Source organism: Dromaius novaehollandiae, chromosome 7 (genome assembly GCF_036370855.1).
Source record: "Dromaius novaehollandiae isolate bDroNov1 chromosome 7, bDroNov1.hap1, whole genome shotgun sequence".
In the NCBI taxonomy this organism is placed as follows: domain Eukaryota; kingdom Metazoa; phylum Chordata; class Aves; order Casuariiformes; family Dromaiidae; genus Dromaius; species Dromaius novaehollandiae.
The window spans coordinates 39,840,477-39,863,154 of record NC_088104.1 but is presented as its reverse complement, the minus strand read 5'-3'; the positions used below and the strand labels follow the sequence as shown (position 1 = coordinate 39,863,154).

The following is a 22,678-nucleotide window of genomic DNA, read 5'->3' as shown; positions in this document are numbered from 1 at the left end:
AGCAGATTTACTATTTCTGATAGTTGTAGCAAATAAAAATAAAAAAATCTGCAAATCACTAACAAACTCATACGAGTCTTTACTGTCCTTCTCACAGACTTCATAGAGAATACACACAAGCTACAGGTGTGTTGTAAAATAGGTGCTGTACTAACTCTTTCGTTTTCATAGCTGAAAATGAAACATCCTTTATTTCTTCTGAGGATCCTAGGTAAAGGATATCTCAGTAGAAGTCAAAGATTGTATTAGTGATGCTTATGGGTTCTCCTGCAATACTGAAGAGAGCTTCAGAAAGCAGATTGCATGAAAAGGATGCCAACTGTCAACACATGCTTCTTTTATTGAATCAAGCAGGATCTAGATTGCATAACATCAGTTCCACAGCCTTTATTCTGGCTCTCCCATTGAATCCACACCCAAATTGCAGGCCTGCTCTGCTATCCAGGGGCCTTGGTGAAGTCTTATATGACAACTACCTTCCTGAAGAACAACAGAAGTGTCAGTCAAGAGGCTGAGATGCATGACTGAAGCTGACACGCACTTCTTGACGATCAGCCTACATCTGTGCAGCTTCTTCCACTGTGAAGGGAAACCAACCATGGAGCCTTCCTTCTTTCACAGCAACAAGCAAAATGTATGTCTTCCCTTTAAGGTCCTCACAGTTACCAGATGTATAACCAAAAATGCTATCAAGCCATGAGGGAAAAGAAATAAGAGGCATACTTATCGATATACAGTACAGAAGTCATCCAGGTGTCAACAGTGGTGAGTATGGCAGAATGGGAAATGCATAAGATGATTTAATAGCTCTTTCCTTGTCAGTTGGTTATAAAGATGGTTAGAAGATGAATGTTATATTGCAACACACATGAAAAGTTTATTCTGTCATTCTTCATGTTTTAGAGTTTTCCTTTGAACTGACAGAGATTACATAGATATTACATACTGTGTTTGACAGACTATCCAAAGATTTTCTCTACAACAATGTATTTTCCCATGGTAGAGTACTGAATTATTCTTACTGTGAAAGTCACTACTGCCACCGGAAAAACTTCCCATTTACAGTCCTTCTATATGTGGTGGATATACAGCTATTGCTTTAGCATGTAAATGTAATACATAGAGGTAATTACAGTCATTCATGTGCATCAGCACACAACTGAATAAAGTTGCACTGATGACTGCAAGTAAAACATGTTTCACTCAGGAACTGTCCAGGTTACAGCTCTCATGTACTGACAGTAAGGGCCCTGCTGCCGACACTACTTCTATTCAGTATGGTCCTAATATTAAATTCCAGTAGTATTTGCATAAGAAGTCTCATTCAGCTCAGTGGGATTATGTATGTGCACACATACATACACACATGCATAGGTATTCATAAGAATAAGTGTATACAGAGGAAAGTTTATTGAAAATTAATATGAGACACCTGCATTGACCACTATGGAAAAGCCTTGGGGAACTTCAAAGGGATTCAACTCAGTTCTTTAAGAAATTCTGACTTTGTCAGCACTCGGGGAAAAAAGAATTTTTTTTTCTGCACATTTTTGGTGACTAACAGATGACATCCTGGGACAGAGATAATTCTCTAGTAAAGTACAGTTGTTGGTTTAAAACTTTCACAGAAGTGGAATTATTCTCTACAAAATTCTGTCAGATTCAGCATTAGGCTCTTGTGAAATCCTTTCTATTCAACTCTCTTCATCAGAAGAAAAATAATGTCCTGAGTCATAGCTCAAGATTCACAAATAAAGGATTTGAAGTAGACCATTACATGGCCCCAGCAGGCTGCAGAAAGTATCAATGCTATTTTCTTAGAACAAATCAGAGCATTAGTCCAGCCAGGTGTTTTCCAGTATGTCAACTGACATTTTATATAGATGTACTTTTCCATCTCACAAACAGCACAGTCTCACCAGTTGTTTCCATAAAAATCAATACAGCAAAAACAAAATTAAACTACTTTTTTCAATAAGGAAACGGAAAACAAACACTTGCTTTTTTCTGCCACAGTATTTTGGGGATTTTTAACGTATTAAGCTAGACAACGTGAAAAAGGAACACTTAAAAACTGTTCTAACATTATTCATTTCTATTAGCCACCAAAATTAAATATCAATGCACAGGACCATGCTTAAAACAGATGTAATACTGCTTCATAACACTGTTAAAAAGCCAGTGTAAAAGTTGGGGGGTTTGGATTTTTTTTTCCTATTTTGAAACTGCAGGCTGACCTTAGCAATAAAACTTAAGACCATTTAAAATGTCTTTAGATCATGAATGTCTCTATCAAACTTAGCCCAATGAGGTTAAGTACCAGGCAATATTTGGAATATTTTAATATTTTAAACACTAATTACTACTAGTAAGTAGATATAAGTCTGGGGTCTTCAACCTATTCTACCATTAACTTGCTCCACAAAATTACACCACAAGTCTTCTTGGGGGAAAAAAATAAAAAAAGAAAAAAGGGAAAAATACCCTAAAGAACTATCAGACAGACATGCCAAAGCTGCCAGACAAACACACACAGGTCTAAGCACCTTTCCATAGAAATGCAAAATTCTCAGCAGAGCTGATTTTCTGTGAAAGGAGGTGTCAAAAACTTATTACAAGAAAAAAACAAAAAATACAAACACTTGGCTTCCAGCCGGGAACAAATCCCAGCCTGTTACTCCAGACCTCTTCCATCCAAAACTTAGCTCCGATTCTCTCCACTGCTTTGCACCTGTTCCGGCCTCCATCAAATTCCACACTGTGCCACAATTAACTGAAACTCCATGACAAAAATGGGATTATTGTGCCTGGTTTTCTGCTTTCAGTGTTCTGCAAAATATGCCTCTTTAAAGGATTAACCCAAAGTTAAAAAAAAAAAAAAAAAAAAAAAAAAGATTCCCACCAGTTACAAGCAGTCTCACAGCCTGATTCACAGTTGGTTTTTACACCTTAGCAGGCCCAAGGCAGCTCTTCCGGAGTCAAAGCCCACCTAGGAGCTCAACATTTTCATTCTGCAGAAAGCCATACAAAACCACAACAGAGTCCATACCAGCATCTCATCTTCTGCACATTTTATGCCAATGTGTTACTGGAACAGTAACTCTTTACATCCAGAAGTACAAGTCATCATCAGCTTTACATGTAGTAACAGCAGGACTGGTGGGGAGAAAACAGAATTAGTGCTCTGTTCTTCATCACAACTTTCCCAAGCTACAGAGCACCATCACAGCATATAATTGCTCTTTCTCCCCTCTCTCATTCATTGCTCGAACACTTCTTCACTGATACAGATATCTATATATATAAAACCTCCTCCCAAAAAGTGAAGCTGCCTGCATTAGACATTGTCTAAAAGAAATGCCCTGACTATGTCTCTTTAGCAATTTTCATTTTCATTTCAGCTTCAAGGCATCTGGGTTCCTCTCTGAGGAAGAAACAACAGTAAATCCTTCACCCCCCCGGCTCTTCTTTCCAAGTTGCTGCTGTGAGGTTTTGAACTGGTTCAAGACACTATCAGTGCAGAACAAAAGGATATCCTAGCCTCTCCGGGTAATAAACTGTTAATGAAAGGACTGCCTAACCTGGAGCAGTAGCTTTCAGGAACTCAGATGATCTTTCTCTGCCAAGGGTAAAATAAGAAACACTACATACTCTTCCAGATTCACAGAGATTAGACTTACTGAATGATTTGATCAAGCCTTTCAAGACAGAGTTGTTTCATATGCATGTGGCTGCCCCGCTTCATGTGGTAGAGTGTTACAGACTTGTCTTCAATAAATATACCAAACACGTGCATTGCATAATGCAAGCTAGCTCGTTTTTAACAAGCATCTCAGCTGCAGGACTAACCCTATAGGTAGAAGCCTTAAAAAAATATTTGAAACATGGATTTTGCAGTGGATTCTTCAGAATTCATGGCACAATATTCACAGCAGGCCCTGATATCAACACTAATAAGTAATTACATTTATATTTGAAAAAGTGCTTTTAGAGTTGTGCTTATCAACATTTCAACATGAAACAGAGACATGAGAAAGAAGCAGCCCAAAGAATATACAAGATGATAACCAGTGATGCAGTCTTTTGCAGAGAGACTCCTCAGTACTGCACAGCCCGGTACCACATAATTTTTGACTGAGAGCACAATATAAAATGCAAAGTTAGAGATGAAGAACATATCCCACAACTGGAAAATAAGGGGCCCAGAGATATCACCACTGAGCAGATGTTAAACCACACCTGTTCCTGGACCTTGACAGGATCTCAGACCCGTTCAAACCAAGAGATGGGTGGGTTAAAGTAACAGACCTCAATCTAACCTGTATTATTCCACCAACAGCATGAGAATGGAAGTAACGAACAACCCATTTAAGCTTCCTAGGGGTGCTTCAAAGCATTTTGTAATTGCTTTGAATGGTTTGTTCTTGCCTTATTATTCGCACAAGGTAACTAATGCCCTTCCAAGGCAGGGTCCTGAGCAGGTTAGCAGTACAAGAAGGCAACAAGCAGCCCCAAGTCAGTACAGTGAGAGCTGGGAGTCCAGCGCCACTGACTCACACAAACAACTCCCTTAAGATGCAGCAGCTTGCACCTTCCAGCACAGCTGCGAGGCAGTCCAAACCTACCCACACATCGCAGTACTGCCATCCATCTTTACCTGTAAGGGTAGGCAGGTGAGCAGGGGGGATACAGGAGGGACAGCATTTTCTTCATTCACACTTTTGTGCACCCACACAGGGCCAGCCTGAATTCCTGACCCTCCATCTGCCACCCACTGCTGCTGCTGCCTGGTCACTGACACAGAAAGAGTTCATGTGTTAGCACGGATCTTCCCAAATCTCTGCCTCTCCACAAATACTCTCACAATTTACACACAAATTTTAAAACTTCCCAAGTTTGCCCTTTTTGGATTGCAGGTACACTGAAGGGGAGGTAGAAAACAAAAATTAAGTAAGGGCAGAACATTAGTGTAGGATACTGAGTCAAGCTTATATAAATCACAGAGCAAACCACACAGTCAGTCTGAGCAGTCTGAAACCCTTATCTGTTGCACACATAAATATTCAGAGAAACACATAATGCCAGCTGCCCCCAGGGAGCAGGATAATACCGGTTCCACGTTACTGCCACTGCTCACGGCTTTGCTCTCTCCAGCCCACCTGCCACCACCCTGCGCTGCTTTGTCTATCTGACTGAAGCACATGGGCTCTTTTGTCGTGTGCCTAGAAAATACTGCCTGTAATACCTCTGAGCCCTAACACTGCAAGAAGCTCTAATTCAGCTTCCAGCTCAGCCCTTTGTCCTCTAAAAATAACTTACGTTTAATTGCAACTGGCTACAATTTTCTAATTCTTTGTGACCCCAAACCTCTAAATCTATTACCCGGAGACAGCCACGGTAATCCTTAATGAAGGTGTGGGTATGATGCAGCATGCTAGGGGCCATCTGGTTGCCAGGTGTTTCCTGGCTTAGCTTTTCCTCACAACACCCCCCCTCCCTCCTCCTCCAATTCTAAGGAAGGCAATTTCCACCTCAGGACACTCTTCCATTAAAGACATCGGCAAGGGCTTTATTGCCAGCAAGTCAGCTGCAGCACGGCACAGTTCAAGGCCTACGGCAGAAAGCCTAGAGGGCTGTTTATCGCCGTAGACGTCTCCCTCGATTACCGGAGAGAGACTGCACCAAGCCTATTGCTGTTTGTTAGCAGGAGGGAGCCAGGTGCGACACTTTCACTGGAACCTTACGTTTTATGTCCTTCGCTCACAACTGAAACATGAATTCCAAGATAATGGGGCAGATTTTTAGAACTAACAGGCCCATTTATATGAGGAAAGTGTGATTTGAAAAGTACGGGGCAAGACTCTCAACTGGTATAATTTGCTGTCTTCCAGGGAGCAGCACGGTCTCTTCGGGCAGGTTAGATCCCGTGTTTCACTTTCAAAAGGGAGCACTGGCTTGCCTAAAAACCCCTTCCTTTGGGCAGGGCTTCTGGCTCTGAGATACACGTTCCTGCCCCTTCCCTTCACCAGCACTCTGAGCTATTTTAGAGAACTGAACTGGTAGAAAGAAAGATATTTTTGCACAGCATTAGTGTTGCACTGGCACAGCCTCCTGGGGTGGCTTCCCAAGGGGTCCGGCAAGGACCAGGCACCATGGGAGCAAACACAGGCAGGACCCCCACAGCACCAGCTGAGATAAGCCTCGACTGCCAAGAAACTACATCCCAGACTAATAAACTGGAAGGCTTCTTCTGGTTCCCACTATGGGAACAAGATCTTTGCTGCTGCTGTAAGGTTTAGTTTGCATAAAGCATCTCACATTTCACAGTAAACCCAGTAAACATGCTGGGTACTTGCAATAGTCTGTTCTTAGGAAGAGTTTCAGACGGGTTATATGTACATACCAGGGTCTGTGGACATGCACGATAAAATTTTCCCAAAGCTTCTCAAATAGGGGGTAAGCAAAACCTAATTTTGATACAGCAAATAGAAAATGCCTGGTGACTCCCTCCAGCGCACAGAAAGGGACAAAGTACTGGGGAGCTCTGAAGCATCAGGCTTGACACTCCTGCTGACCTCAGAAATTCAGAGGGTAAGAAACAGCAAGTACTGCTGCTGAAAGGACACAGTCCAAAAAAGGCTGCTACTCCGTCCTCCTCCCTCCCTCAGAAGCAAGGAGCTTGCCTCCCCGGGCTCTGGCATAAAGGAAGTACACAGCAGAGCCGTGGCAGGCAGGCCACTCCAACAGTCTGCTGCCCTTGGCAACTGCCTGCACTGCCTATGGAGACACTGGGCTCTAATCAAATTATTGGTGGACACACAGAAGATGGTTTTACAAAGACAAGGCAGAAATCTGGCCTTGAAAGCCCCACATGAAACTTTTCCAAGCCAACAGGAGCCTCTGCTGACCTCATTCTACTTTGGATCAGGACCGAAGCAAATGGACAAACTAAAACCAAACCCAACACCACATACGCAACGAGCATGCCGGAGGCTCTCACCACCCGTGAGGATGCACTGTCCATCCCGTAGCTATCTTGCCCATGCTCCAAGACTCCCATCAGCTCCTCACAAGAGGAGCGACTCCCTGTTTCAAAATGAGGTATAACAGGAGAATATCACAGGTTGTCTTTCTGTGGTTTCATCTAATTATGTGGGAAATGAATACATATTTTTATGACAGGCTTTTTATTTATGTGGAGCTCTGCACAGACCTGTGTTTCAATGCAAAACAAGTGATTCTAACCTAAAAAGCAACAAATGGAAAAAGAGAGGAAACACGTAAATGCAGTAACTTTAAATTCGTTTCAACCTACATTGTTTGGAAGCCAGAACTACACTTGAAGCGGAAATTGCCAAGTACCACTGCCAGTTTTGAAGGATTTTCAAATTCAACTCTGAAGTAAATCCAACATGGAAAGAGAAACATTAACCAGTAACTAGAGACACAGCGCCTTTATTCCTGCCTGAGGCACACGTGCTTACTCATTTGACTACTTGCATATTTTAATACCTTTTATAAAAAGAAAATTTCTGCTAGAAATTACTTTTGCAGGCCTCAAAACATTCTTCAAAGAGTTAGTGACACAGGCATGGGGCAGGGCAGGTTTACTAATCTAGGAGGATTACAATTCAGTCTTCTAGATCATGCCTTGCCCGCAGGTAAGGCCAGTAGAGCAAACAGTAAATACATCAGATTCTCACACTACCAACATACAAGGGGAACAAAATCCAAAGGAAAATTATGTTTTTATCATGTTTGGATGGTGAGAAGAGGGGAGCAGGGAGGGACAGCGCCGCCTTTGCATCTACTGTATAATAAACAGTTTTCTGGAAACCCTGGACAGGCAAATTCTACTCCTACTGCTGAGTCAGCTCTGAAAATAAACATAACAATTGCTGATGAAACAAGTCCCCACAATTAGTTTTTCAAATAAAAACATAACACATGCATCAGAGCTCTCCTTTTGCCTTTTAAATGCATGCAGAAATCACTCCCCCATAGGAGTAAAACTGATTTTTCCACCTACCTTCCCTCTCCCTCAGGCAAATGAGAGAAAGCCACTAAAAATTTTTCAGAAAAGGCACAAAAAACACACTGCATCTAAACTATTAATTCTCTAAAGAAAGCACAGATAAGTGACTATGCAATATCTGCAATGGTTTTGATTTTTATCAAAATGGCAGCTATAGTGGAAGAACAACTACATCATAATATTCTCCTGCCCCTCCCAGGACAATGACAGATCATTTACCCCATCACACACTGGAATAAGCAATGTCACTTTGGCTGATTTTGCAATGACTTAAAATGCAGAAGAAATTCCACTCTCCCTGGCAAATTCAATAAATACTTATGTGAGGACATAAAACAAATGAGAAACAAAAATAACACAGCTCCTACAAATGACTGAAACCTCAGAACTGAAATTCACCTGAGAATGGCAGGGCAGTAGTGCCACAACAAACCAACAGTCCATCTGGTCCTGACCACAGTCAGAGATATTTCAGAGCAATGACCCATAATGCCAACTCTGCAGTAACATGTCTTCAAGGAAATAGTTCTTCCTGATCCTAGCGGTAATCATAGCTTCATGTCTTGAAACAGGAAAACCATAAGGTTTGTCCAACTTTTTTTTTTTTCCAAATCCTTACTCCCACCTCCTATTTGTAATAGACTTAAATAAATAAATAAATAATCAGTCCTAAAACGCTTAAAGTGTAAGCAAATACCTTTTCCAAGTATGGCTTTCACCGTGATGTTCTGTCCCCATCACTTGGAAAATAGAAAACTCATGACACCCTTCCCACCTCCCAAAAAGGAGCATCTATCGTAATACAACCATTGCCATTTTTATATCCTAGCTTAGGATTAGTAAACAAAAACAACACAGTCAAAACAGGCAGCAGTACACTTCACACCAGTTAAACTCTGTAATTGTCAGTATCTGGAAAAAAAATTAATTACAGACACTGAAAGGCTACTCTCTCATAAATAGCAGTGTACAAATTCAGTTGTGCTACAAGGCAACAAGCAGAATCAAGGTCCTAAAGAGATTTCAGACCAAGATCCTATAGATCACCTAAGCATCTCTGCAACCAATAAACTCAGACGGCCAGAAATAACAACAGTCTGATACTTACTCAAAAAACTGGGAACAGACTGAGGAAATCTGCACTAAAAAACAGGACCACCACACAAACTCCGTTCTGTCCCCTAGCCTCCATGAGCTTTGGCTAGGATGTTGTTTCAGCAGAAACTACTTAACCACTTACTATCAGCGTCTCAAAACCTGAGTTAGGAATAAGGCCAAAGACAACTTAGTCCAGTTCAACCAAAGAACGGAAAAGCAGCGCGACTACAGCTGCTTGGTACACATCAAGCAACACTGGCAGCACCTGTACGAGTCACCGCTCACCTTAAAGTCAGTCTCTAAAAGGACGCTAAGGCTACAGAGATGGATGGTGGGAAACACTTTATTGACCTTATCTGTGCCTGCTGACCGTACCAGGTAAAAATGCAAATCAATGCTGGCATCCTGATACTAGCTTACATTGAGAATCCCAATGACTCTAAGCAAGCAAATAACCATCCAGGCATCTGAATAATCAAAACCATAAATAAAGAAAAATGATAAAATGTGTTTCTAATTTCCAAGTGACTGTAACTACCATTTAATTAAAACTTTGCTATATATTATGAACTCCACTACTACTAACAGTCATGCGGTAGGTATAAAGTGACAGGCCCTAGGACCAAAAGAAGAGGACAGAAAAAATTCTGACCGAATTCAGGGGTTTTTTGCCCATAAAAACAGGTTTGTGCTAGAGGTCATTTTAAGTGAGTGAAATTTGACTATAAAGACTTTTTTTTTCTAAATGCATTTCACCAAAAAAAAAAAACCTGAATTATTTATATTGAAATATATTTAAGAGTATTTTAAATCATGCATTCCCAATGCTGACAGTGTTTTAAGCAGCACTAGTACCATGCCATTTTAAATGATTTAACCTAAAGGATTATAAATACTATCTATAAATCACTCTATAAATCACTGCAACTAATTTTGGCAAACTATGTGGAACATAAAATTAGAGATATTAATTTGTCATATTACAAAACACCTTTTATTCAAAGTCACAGACAAACATTATACAGCTTTAACAGATAGCACTGGGTAATATGAAATGCTTACATTCAATATTTTGCTAAGTCTTACTCAAAAAAAAAAACACCAAAAAACAAAAGAAAAACAAACAAACACACACCCTACCTCTCTATACCCCAGAAAGCTTAACTTTGCAGAATACCATGGAATGAAAGCTCTTATTTACTACACTCTATCCCTCTCTTTTTGGAATGAATAATGTTATTAATTGTTTTTCCCCTGCCCAGAGAGGTTAAAAAAAAAAAAAGAAAGAAAGAAAAAAATTACTCTTTCACCTATGTCAGCCAACTGTCCCTTTACTGTTCCACAAAATACATATATTTTATCTCCATAAACCAAGAGAAATATACAGCTTCCTTTTTCTTGGTTCACCATGGGTTTTTCCACCATCTTCCCTTCTGGGAGGAATTTTCTTTTACAGGACATCTAAATCATGTTAGAAAAAAAGGGGAGGAGACAAAAAACTAACCTGCTACTTTCCTTCTGAGCACACTGACAGCAGTGAAGAATATCCTTGGGGCTGAACTTTGCCCCAACTGTACCACTGTAAATCAAGGGCAACTCTAATACAAATGTGGAGGAGCAGACTCTCTTAATACAGAAATCGCTATGTGCGACTGCATGCTGTTGAGTCTTCCAATTCCTTCAGTTTTTGTTAGAAAATAATTCTCCTTCCCGTTCTTGCCGCTGTCCCCCCACAGCACATTTTCTCTCTCTAATACAGGTGAATGAGTGTACATGCAGCCCACCCCTTCCAGGGCAAGCCCTGCTCTCTATTTCCTCTGCAAGTCATTTGCCATATCCATACATCTGTCCTTTTGGAGCCCCTGGATTTTTTCATCATCCTTCTTGAACATTTGCTAATTGCTGAGGGAAACAAGCAAGTGTGGATTTCAGCATGACTCAAGGGAAGCAGGCAAATGCCTAACTGCATGAACACAGCCTTGCTGCAAACAGGAATGCCTGCCAGCCTGCGTGCCCGCTCACCACACCCTGCGACACAACCACCAAACAGCAGCTCGAGCTGCTGTTTGCCACACCCAAAAAGCACATCAGGCACCAGCACATGGGGCTTTATGTCAGTGCAAGGCACACAGCACATGAACATACAGCTGCTGTTGACCCCACTCTAGCCACAGTAGCTCAAACTAAGAAAGCAGCTCTGCTTTCTGAGTTATACCACATGGCCACACCAGGAACAGGTACCAAACATACCTTACCTGATCACGTGGAAGCAGCTACAAGAACTGGGTAGGGACTTTAAAAGGCTGTGGTGTCCCTCTGTCCCACACATCAGCCAAGGAGCAGTGGAGTCACGCTAACATGTGCAAGCATGTTCGACAGCAGTGCTCCGAGTCATCACGCTGCAAGGCACGGCCTCAGATCCAGAGTCCAGACAAATCCCCCATGAGGGACCAGATCCTTCTGGTCAGACATGGCGGCAGCTAGAGAAAGACCATTGCACAAAACAGAGTAACTTGGCACAAAGAGAGCTGGTCAGCAAAAACAAGCCCTGAAACAGAAGAGCTCAGATCCTGACCTGAACAGTCATTAAAGTCAAAGGATTCTGAATGTGCCATTTCAGCTCATTTCACAGCAAATATAGAACAGAGGCCTTCTCACAGTCCCGCTCAGCCTCCAAGCTTTCCCAGAGGTTGAGGGAGTCTTTACACTTGAGGCCAGACACCTTGTGATAGTCTGTACTGGCTTAACAAGTTACACAAATACCTTCTATAGAAAATGGGGAGAGAAAGAGAAGAGCAAGACCTAGCTTTTCCTCAAACCAAGCTCAAGCTCCATCAGGCACAGCCTGGACAACACTGTGGATGAGTTGTGTAGGGAAGGAGGACAATCAATGCCAACCTGCACTCACTGCCAGCAGATCTGGGTCTCTGGCCCAATGGAAAAGCACCCAGCTCTCCTCTGGAGGTCCACGGCACTTCTGCTGTTCATCTCAGGATCAGATCTGATCCAAGGCTTGAATTTTCAAAAGCTTTCAACTTTCTACTACTTTCACCTAATCTACTCTCCTGACTCAAGCACCCTTCAACTTTAATGGGAGGACAACCACGGCAGTCTGAGCATTTACAAAACTCCTACCCTAAGTTCTTGTTTTGACACATTTTCTAACCTCGTTCATCAGAATTACACCCAAGATCAGAACATCAGGAAAAGTGGCAAGTTCCACACCTCAAGGCAGCTGTTTTAACAGATAACGTCTATTCTTCAAAATAGAACTGACAGCTCCTAGTGTTAAACCAGAAAGCAGCCACTATTATTCTCTTCAGAAAATAAAGTGAAACCATAGGATTAATTGAATCAATAGCTCTTGTAATTAAATGCTGCCAAGTTAGTTGACATGATTAGACTGCTGTTTTGTTTTCTATTCAAAATATTGTTTATCTAGGAGGTAGTATACACATTAAAAATACAGCTAGCTCTGCAAATGGATATTGGAAATTGAATTTAAATCTCCCTCAAGAGGCAAAACAATGATTGCCACAGACAGAAAAGTAAGTTTTCATAGATTCAACTCATTGAAAGCTACTGTGATCTAAATGCAGTACGGCTAGTAGAACAACTATTAGAAAACCCTTCCTAATTCTCTCTAGCAGTCTTGACCAACACAAGACAAGGAATATTACTCAGCTCCCGGTAGCCATTAGTTTCAATTATAAATGAAGGAGCAGAAGCTGCCAGTGGGGCTGAACTCTATCCACAAATCCATAACATATAAATTCACAGGTATAAACTGATCATTTCACTGAAGTGGAAAAGCATTCCAGATTTAATGAGAAAACAGATCTGAAAGGGGAATTGTCTTTTTCCAGATGGTACTAGTCAGGTGCAGATTCAAAGAAGTCAATGCAGTTATATTGATTTTCCTCCACCTAACACTCTTGCTTGTAATACAGTCATTTTCTCCCTCATACTATATGAGTATACAGATACACACATATATATTGTCTGAAAGACAGTCAGCATGTGCTAAAGCAAACAAATACTGACTGCACTGCAGAAAACTGGAAAAACAACATGTTTAAAGAACATACTAAAAAAGAAAGAGCATATTGCAATATTGATCAAGATACTCAAGCAGAACTAATCTGTCTTACAGAGACAGCTAAATGGAAACAAAGAGATTTGATAAATCTTTATATAACTGAGGTTGCCCAAGTCTCACCTTTTCACAATAAATCCTTTCAAATTGGCACACTAACGAAGATGCAAGATATTCAGTACAAACACCGACACTCCGAAAGCAAGCGTCGTCTCTTTATCATTTTGAATGATTGTGAAGGCTCCCCCCCACCTCCCCAGTCAAGACAAAAGAACAAAGATCAGTCTCATTTGCAAGACTGCTGCAGGAAAAAACATCAGTGAGTGTAAAACCATAAGGAGCAACAGTATTAGCTCATCTTTTCTCCTTAATAAAGCAGCAAACAATTAGCATTAAAGTAAAATGGGTCAATCAAGACCTCAAATCTTCTTAACAGCTAGCACAGTCAACCCATGTGGCCACAGCAATCTAAATTAACCCCATGGATACATCAGTCCTTTCTCCCAATACCTAGAAAGCAATTACAAATGTCACATTGCATCTTACCCTAAAACATCATCTTACAGTTCAGAGCATAACTTGTGATCAAATCTACCCCCAAAAGAAAAGCTTTTTCCTCTGCTAAAGCAGAGGCTTAAGAAACCACCTCAGTTTCCAACACAGTCCCTCCAAATCAGCTCCACCCTGTGGAAAGCAGTCTCATGCTGTTTTCTCTTGTCAGCTCAGATGCACTACAGATTTGCTGCTAATAAGCATCCCTGAACATGATGCAAAGAACTGCAGAAAAAGGACCAGTCCTGACCACACCAAGTCCCCTATTCTCCCTTAACGTGTGCGCATGTATTTGGGGAGGGATTTAAGCAATCTAGTGGTATCATGGAAAACCCTTCTCTTTCTTTCCCTGAAGATACTCAGAACTGCCAGACATCATCCAGGGTCTTCCAGGACTGAGCCCACATAGCTATACCCGGAACTTTCATTCTTTCCCTTTTCAGCAAAACACTGAGAACATGCTTAACTTTAAGCATACTTAAGGATCACTAGTTTCCAGGGCAATTAAGCACGTGTTTAATCAACTGACTAAATACAGATGGACCTAGGGAACAATTCTACATATAAACACAAGCATAATTTTATTTCTTAACCAAGTACACACACGGACTTTAAGATGACACACACAAAAATACCCAGACGACAGGATAATTCCGTTAGGAAGGAATCTCAGGAAGTCATCTAGTCCTAGGACCCCAGGATATTGAAGTCTTCTGAATTTCATTCATTTACAGGTTAAATGCAACACTCCCTTATCCCCTTCTAGGTAAGGCTTCAATTCAGCAACAAATGTCCCGCAGGCAGGACTGCCTCTTAATGAAAGCCCAATAAAGCCAAAAGGTGGTGTGGCGTTGGATTTTTTTTTTTTTTCCTGTGAGCCTGAGGATATACCAAATTAAGTTCTCAACATGGTCAGTACCCATACTATAGAGGAAAGATTCCTAAAAAACGAAAGCCTTTGGACTGACCTACTATTTTCACAGCATTTTCTTTCCTTAAGCTAATAACCATTTGTCCCATCACAGCATATCAGATTTCAGATTTGACAGATGCTGCAGCTGCGTTAAGAGTTCTGTCATACCTTCTGTGTGTGCAGGCCTTGTAGTAATAAAGGGGTAACTTTTTGAAAGCCATTATTAGCACAAAATTCTCAAAAGCTAACTGCTTTTTGATCCCTCCCCCCACCACTCAAGAACTGTGTCTCCTACATAGTACATGAAACGCCACATTTGGGGATGACTGCGGAAATACTCCAGCAGGGTCTTCAGTGGGCCTCACCTACCTATTTCTGTGATTAGGATATTTCTAGTGATTTCCATAGCTCAGACTGGCTCATGCTGTTAAGTAAGCACAGAGCCAGAGCTAGAGATGCCAGAAAATGCTCTGGCGTCGGTACACATAGCAAATGTTTCCTTTCATGAATCCAGGTATACGGTTTAGCAAACAGTAACTGATACAGAAAGCAGCATGACACAGGCAGAACGGCAAGATACGCCTCTGAAAAAATCACCCAGCGACACGGGAATTCTTAACCCACAGACTGCAGCAGCTCATTTCGGCACTATCATGATCACTCATGCCCACAACACACCACTTGAGGGGTCATTAAGTAATGACTATTTCTTTCTTGTCAGAATGTATTTAAATACCAACAGCTAAGTGGGTACTGACATAACGTACCATAACAATTGCATCGAATCTCTAAAAATCAAGGGTGCAAATGCCACTTTAGGTAACAAACTGCATTATAAGCTGTCCTCTGTGTGCAAAGTATGCTAAAATTCCTCACAGAAGAACAACAGTAACTTTTTACTCTCAGGATGACAGCTCTTTGGCTTCTCCCAAACATCCACAGGCAATCCACAATATGGGTACAACAAATTGGAAAGTCTCATTCACCAAATCCTGTCTCTTGGACAAGAGGCGATGATGACGAGATAGAACTTACACCAGTGCACCTCACTGCTGAAGTCACCCGCCTTCCCCAAGGGCTGCACAAGGGCTCACTTGCATGTTTTCCGTTTACACACTGGGAATGGTCTTAATAAGATTAAACTTTAGGTCCTGTCCACTGTCGAGTGCACTACCAGCGCTTCACAAACAGGCGTAATAAAAAACTCAGTGAGGAATTCAGCAGTTCTTAAACCTAGGTGCTACAATGGCAAGTTTTGGCTTCGTGCTCTCTTTTACATATTACACCTTCAGAACATTAACAGCAGAAATGCAAGCCTATTGACAAACTGGACTGTCTCTACGCTAACTGAAGAGAACTTTTACCACACACAGGGAAGATGTCCATTCCCTCGTCGCTTGTGAATCACTCCATAGCGATCTATGAAGTAACGGCAGGGCCAATTTCACTAGGTAATGCTCTCTCAGCACATTCTCTCTCTCTTCCCAGCAAGGGCTGAGATGCTGTGATCACGTCATCCAGTGGGGAGGGAATGGAGAGGAGCTATAGAAAACAAATAAGTCCTGCAGCTAAGCCTCCTCTTGGGTGCACTGGCTCGGAGATCTGTCGTCTAGACATCCCTGCAAGTCTAAACCAGCACAGGTGAATGAAACATGTTCATTCATGGGAAAAAAAACAAAGATTTGGGGATGAGGGGGAAGAAACAGGACAGAAAGGGAAGGATATGCACTTCAATCTTGCAAAAATAAAACCTTTCTTAAAACAAAAGGGACACGTTTTCTGAATTGTGAGCCGTACTAGTGCTGGACAGCAATGATGGTTTTTGAGAAAGGATGGAGAAAGATTACTTGACACAACCACAAAGATGTGACAAATTGTGAATTACGGATGACAGACATCTACAACAAGACAGACTTACAAAGTACCGACACATACATCGCATTCTGCTGTATGATTTGCTGTTAATAACCACTTGTATGTGAAAGCCTGGTACCTTATATCAGTAAGAACCCTACATAAAAAATCCACCAACAAAGCAGAGAAGATCTTTATTCAGAGGAGAACTCAAAGTTCCTGCTTAGCATGGGGAAATAAAGTATTCGGTATTTAAAACACAGAAAGCAACTCTCCCAGCATGCGACACACCCCCTTCTTTCCCAAAGCTGTTTCATAAAGCACATCTTATTCAAAGGACAGGCTGTCATTAGAATCTCAAAAATACACGCAACAAATTGAGGCAAGCAGTCTTTATTTGGTAGATGGCATTCAAAGCAACATTACAGCACCTCGGAGCTGCATATGCTCACAGCTTGTACCTGCAGCAGTCGGTGTGAGTGAGGCACATTTTGCATAATTTTTTCTTACATAAAAAGGCTTTGTTCTCCACTGCCTCACTGCGGCCACTAGCCTCCCCATACGCAGTTGTTTCCCCTCCACGGCCGATCCAGTCAATACAGAGAACTATTTTTTTTCCTCCCCAATGCGAATTAAAAGCGCTTGCAACCATCGCGCCCCGTTGTCTCAAACAAAGTTCTTTGTTCAGCCTTACAGATCCTTTTAGAGGGGCTCAGGGCAGGCGGCGGGAGAGGGCAGAAGGTTCCATCCTTTAAAGGGTTTTACAGCCCAGAGATGCTCAAAACCCTAAAGGGAGCTGACAAAAGTCGGCCGCTCCTATTAAGAGCTGCGGCCAGTGGCGCGGGCGCCCTGCAGCAGGCAGGCGCCCCGCAGCGAACTTGGGGCCGGGGCTGCGGGGCGGCACCGCGGGGCGCGCGCCCAACGGCCCCAACGGCCGCCAACGGCTCCCAACGGCCGCGCCGTGACAGGGCGGCGCGCGGCCAAGCCGGGCGGCATCGAGGCAGGGCTGCTCCGCCGAGGGGCGCCGGCTCCCCGCGCCCTCCCCGCCCCGCTTCGTCCTTTCTTCGCTCTTCTTCCGACGCCGACGAGCCCGGGGAGGGCTCCCAACGGGCACGGACCCCCTCCCCCGGGCGGCGGTGCCTCCCCCCGCCCAGTCCCTCGCGCCGGGGCGGGCGCGGGGCAACGCCCGCCCGCAACGCGGCGGCGGGAGGCCTTACCTGAGCGCGGCCGCCGGCACCGGGACGCACCGAGCGGCAGAGAGAGGACGCGCCGCCGCCGAGCCCGCCTCAGCCCGCCCCGCCGCTCTCGGGGCTGTCGCCGGGACGCGGCCGCCTGCGCGCCGCGAGCCCCCGGGACCCGCCCCCCTCCCCCGCCCCCGGCCCCGCCCCGGCGCCGCTCCCGCAGGACCCCGCGCCGCCGCCCCGCCCGCCGCCGCCCCTGCATTGCGGAGGGACCCGCGCCGCTACCTGTCCCGCCAGCGCCCGCCCTGCCCGGGCCGCCGCTCCGCTCTTCGCCGCTGCCTCGCGGTGCCCGACGCCGCAGCGTTCCTGTGACGCCGCGCGTTCGTTCCCCGCTGCTGCCTGGCGCCGCCAGGAAGGGCCCCGGCGGCCCGGCCCGGCCCCCGCCCTCGCACACCGGGCAGCGCCCGGCTGCTGATTAACGCGCCCGGCGATCAGAAAAGCAGCCTGAAAGTTCCCCGGCTGGCTGCGTCTGGGTCTTGCAGTAATGCAAATCCAGCCTGGTCAGGTTGCTCCCTTTTCTCCTGGAAAAAGAACTCGACGTAGCTAAAAATTGCTTTTATCACACCTCAGACGCTGCACTGCCAACTTGCAGGCCTGCACTTGTGTACGGCCCAGCTCTCCAGTCATTTCCTGGGCTTTGGCAACAAAAGGCACCTTATTACTTTGTCACTTACCAGCTTTCCAAACTCAGCTTTCCTCCTCTGCCACTCACTGGATGTCAGTTAATGGTTTTGTATTCCCCTGGTGAAAATAAAACGCAATAAGGCAAATTCTTCCCTCATGCAATTCCACTGACATAGTGGAGCTACAGCAAGTGTTAATCTCAGCCCCTCCAGTCAGAATCACTTGGTTTCAGTTCCCTTTACTAGGGATGAAAGACTAAGATGTGACTCTATTACCTTTTTCCATTTCCTAAACAAATTAATCTAATGAGTTTGTTAAAAATGAATGTGCAAAAGCAGCCAGCGTGCCATAATCGTAACCAGTAATTCTGAGTATGCCATATACATACTAACCTATTAAATGTTTTTGAAACAGGTGCTATGCTTTGATCCATTAAAGATAAATATTCCTATTCTTTTTATTTAGGTGCCCAGAATACACATTAATTTCAACCTATACTGCAGTGCAAAACCCGTAAATTCAAATGCTAGTTTTGTCACATTCAACTGCATCACTCTGAGCAAGTACTCTGCCTATATTTTTTAAGCCTCACTAATTTTAGGCACCTAACTTGATTTCAAGCATGATTTTCAGAAGTGGTGAGCACTCTTCATAGACTTTAATAGGTAATCTAGAATATTCCATACCTCTAATTTGGACCTCAGCTCTCCTAGACTGGGTAGTCAAAATACAGGCTCATGAAAGCACAGGCCCAACCTTTGCTTCTGTTTCTTCAGCTGCAGTATAGAGACGGCAATCCCACAACAACTACTACCTTGAATTACATTAAGGATGCTTAACCAGCTATGCCAATAAAGTGACTTGAGGATACCAACTTTATGTATTTGTACTGGCTTGTATTCAGGCTTGTTCTCCTTTAAAGATCTGAGTCTTTGAATATTCTCTTATATTCTCTTTCCCTAGCCCTTCTCAAGCTGTTTCAGGAAAACTTCCCACAACTGCCATTTTCCTCTTCTAGCATTTCATCTATAAATCCACGGGATGCAAAGGGAGAAGGGAGCATGCCAAGTGGACAAACCCGTCACATTCCTCTACAGTTACTCACCATCGGAGTTGTATATCCATGCAGTGGAGATGCTTCCAGTGGAGAGCGCTTGCTGCAGGCATTCTTTCTTCCCAACTGCGAGAAGTAAAGACAGCCATTCAGTGAGTAAGGAAGGCGCACCAGCAAACCCTGCACCCCAGAGTCAGCAGTGCCTTTCCCCTGCTATATTCCTCAGTGCCTCCCCTGTGAGGCTTACCTGGCCATGCAAAGACCATGATGGAGCTCTCCTCCCAAGTGGAGAGTCTTTGCCCCTCCTTTCATCATCTAGATAACAGCAATGCAGGCTCGAAATAAAGGCTAATCAGAAGGAGCCCTGAGGGGGAATGGGCAGTCAACCTGATCAAGGAGGAACGGTTTTACTTCATCCAAATTGAAATTTGTTTTAAGCTTACAAGAGGGAAAGGACAGCTTATACTTTGGTGGGAAACAAATACTATGATAGGTATCATGGAAGAGATGTCTCAGTATCTCTATATGCAATAGACTACGTACTGTCCATCACCATTCCTAGAGATGAGAGGGGTGACATAACTGCAGAAATGTTCAGAATATTGCATATGCAGTAGCCATGGAGAAGCCAATGCAATGAGCTGAGATGCAGTACTACAGCAGCCTGTCTGTTTTCAGCAGCAGCCTGCAGACAGAGAGAGAGAGAAGGTGAATCTTGGAAGTTAGTCATTCAATTGCAGCTCTGCCTTAAACAATCAAAGATGCTAAAAAATAAACACAGAAAAACAACATGGCATTTGCCATGTTCCCTAAAATAATTAGGTAGTCAAATTACATTATATTTTACATTAAATATTCAGAAATTATGTTGACACTAGACACTTTAAGACAGGAAATAGTCTGCAAATTTACATTAGAAATGTTAAGATACACGCATGCATTTTTTTTTTAGAAATATTCATACAGAGATCAAAAAGCATCATCCTACTAAGAGATAGTGGGGAAAGACTTTACAAAGGAAAAAGATTTTTACATAACCTCACAAATGATGAGGTTTAACATAAAGCTTTGACACAATGAATTATGAATCTCTTTATGAAGGTCAGGTACAGAGGAATTTTGCCTGCCTACTAACAGGAAAAAGAGTGACATTGTCTGTAGCCCCTTTTGAAAGAGATTCACTTCAAACAGTGGCTGGGAAATGCTATTCTAAAACACACCATGTCAATGTATATTCTTCTCCTACTATATAGTTATAACAAACCACTGCTACTCCTCTGACAGTTTTTCAAGCTGTAAGTGCTGGCAACTTAGATATTCAGCTCCACTTCAGAATGGGAATGGAAACATTTAATTTCTCAAAAATACAATATGACTCAAGTCTCAGTGGCAATATTAGCTAAATAAAGACAGTAGTCAAGTCAAAGTCAGCTCTTATTTATTCATAATCATAAAAGCTATGTGTAAATGAGAATTATGAAGCAATGGAAAGTACGTCTATAGCATTTTTAAGCACTCTCCCCAATCACCTGTTTTCCAGTCTCCGAGCACATGCACCAACTGGTTGAGCAGTTTTTGCCACCTTCCCCCTTGGAAGCATCTAGGCTAAGGTGACTGTGAAAGGCAGTATTAATGAGATGTTTCTCACAGTGAGAAAACTCTAGGGTCCCTCTAGTGCCCAACTGAGGCACGGAGGAAAAAAATGTGAGCTGAATAGCTCCTTAAAATGATCGTTATCAACCGATAAGCAAAACAAAAGCCTCCACTGAATTTGTCACCGGCTTGGCTCTGCATGAGAGAGTACATTCAATTTGTTTCAGACTTGGACAAGAAACTCGCCTCTATCCCATTAGCGCATCTAGTGAAAATTCCATATAAAAGCCCTCCTTCTTCTGTCTGTCTTCCATTTGATAATGTTTACTTCTAAAAGATTATTCGGACATAGTACCTGTTCGTAGATTTATTCCTCAGGGTACTGTGAGAAAGCCTTAAGCGAGCAGATGAGAGCTGTTGCTCTGACATCAGCAACAGGCGGCTCTGGCCTTCTCTCCGCTGGTAAATCTAGCCCCAGCAGAAGGACTTTCACCAGAGAAACTCTGGCTCTGTAGACCTTCACTTTGTTCTTTTTTGTCCAAGGGAACATAGGTACCTGTATGAATTACGAGGAACAGTTAGCTTTGGTGAGCTAGAGTAATTTGTCAAAGGCTTTATAGGTCAAAAGACAGTCTTGCATTAGAAGTGGAATGATCTGAGAGCAAAGAAGGTACAAAACACCAGTACTACCTGCTCTTGGACACGCAAGGAGGCAAGGTACTCTTCTGTACAAGCTGGATTTTGACACTTCTACCATCAGCACTGAATAAGTAAAGTACAGTAGCCCACTCTGGCCTCTACTTCAGTGGACATCTTGATCCTCATGCCTGAACTGTCACCTAAGGCAAAAGAACAGAGTCTTTTGGCAAGCCGAGGGTGGAAGACATTTCTCACTACTGTGATCCAAAGTAAAGGATCCCCAGACACCATGCTAACATGAAAAATGGACAGTAGAGATCCCTTACAGAGTAAGCTTGTTATGTTCAGAGCTTCCTTCTTCTCCTGTCATTTATCTCAGCTGCCTACTTTTTCTCTCAGCTCTTGAGTCTTTGTGACATCTTGGTGATGGGGCTGATTGCCTTTGCTGAAGAGAAAAAAAAGCTGGATGTCAGACTCATCTTGTTAGGGACATCTCACAGGAGGTTTTGTAAACATATTCAAAAGGAAGTGAGAGGAATACTGATCCCTGCAGAATTCAGCTATCAAGAATTCTTAACCTAAATCATTTTTCACTGCTTTGATTAATTTTCTGGGTAGGAAGGAACACTTCCCATATTAAGTTCCCATCTCCCCAAGAAGAAACAAAAAAAAAAACTAAGAAAATTAACTTGGCTAGTTAGAACATCGAATGATGACTGCCAGGAAGTAATAAATGTAAGCTTGTGAGCTTGGGTTGTTTGTCTTGCCACTTCTAGCTTCTTGCTAGTATAAGTACTGCCTTCTTTTTCTATTCTGAAAATGGTAGGAAAGAAAATACTGCACCATTCAGTCTTTCTAGGTGTTCTAATGAAATCAGAAAAAAAGGAAACATTCACTGTCTACCTACAGGATTGAACAGAAGATGAACAGAATACACATTAAGTTTTAAGTAGTGAAATCTCTTTACACATTGCATCTG

The 22,678-nt window shown here is 43.0% G+C and overlaps 1 protein-coding gene across 30 annotated transcripts in view; it reads right to left on the bottom strand.

The window, feature by feature from the left end:
* Window positions 1-22,678, bottom strand: part of MAP2 (microtubule associated protein 2) — a 273,633-nt gene that overhangs the window by 220,420 nt on the left and 30,535 nt on the right. For 28 of the 30 annotated variants that reach the window (XM_026116678.2, XM_064515300.1, XM_064515301.1 and 25 more), the window contains exon 1: window positions 17,766-17,916. The gene's annotated coding sequence lies outside the window, so the exon portion shown is untranslated. Of the gene's footprint in view, window positions 1-17,765; window positions 17,917-18,014; window positions 18,410-18,463; window positions 18,531-19,518; window positions 19,594-20,010; window positions 20,153-21,415; window positions 21,617-21,750; window positions 21,900-22,025; window positions 22,145-22,678 lie in introns of those variants that run through there. The other 2 variants (XM_064515289.1, XM_064515292.1) reach the window with 2 other exon arrangements.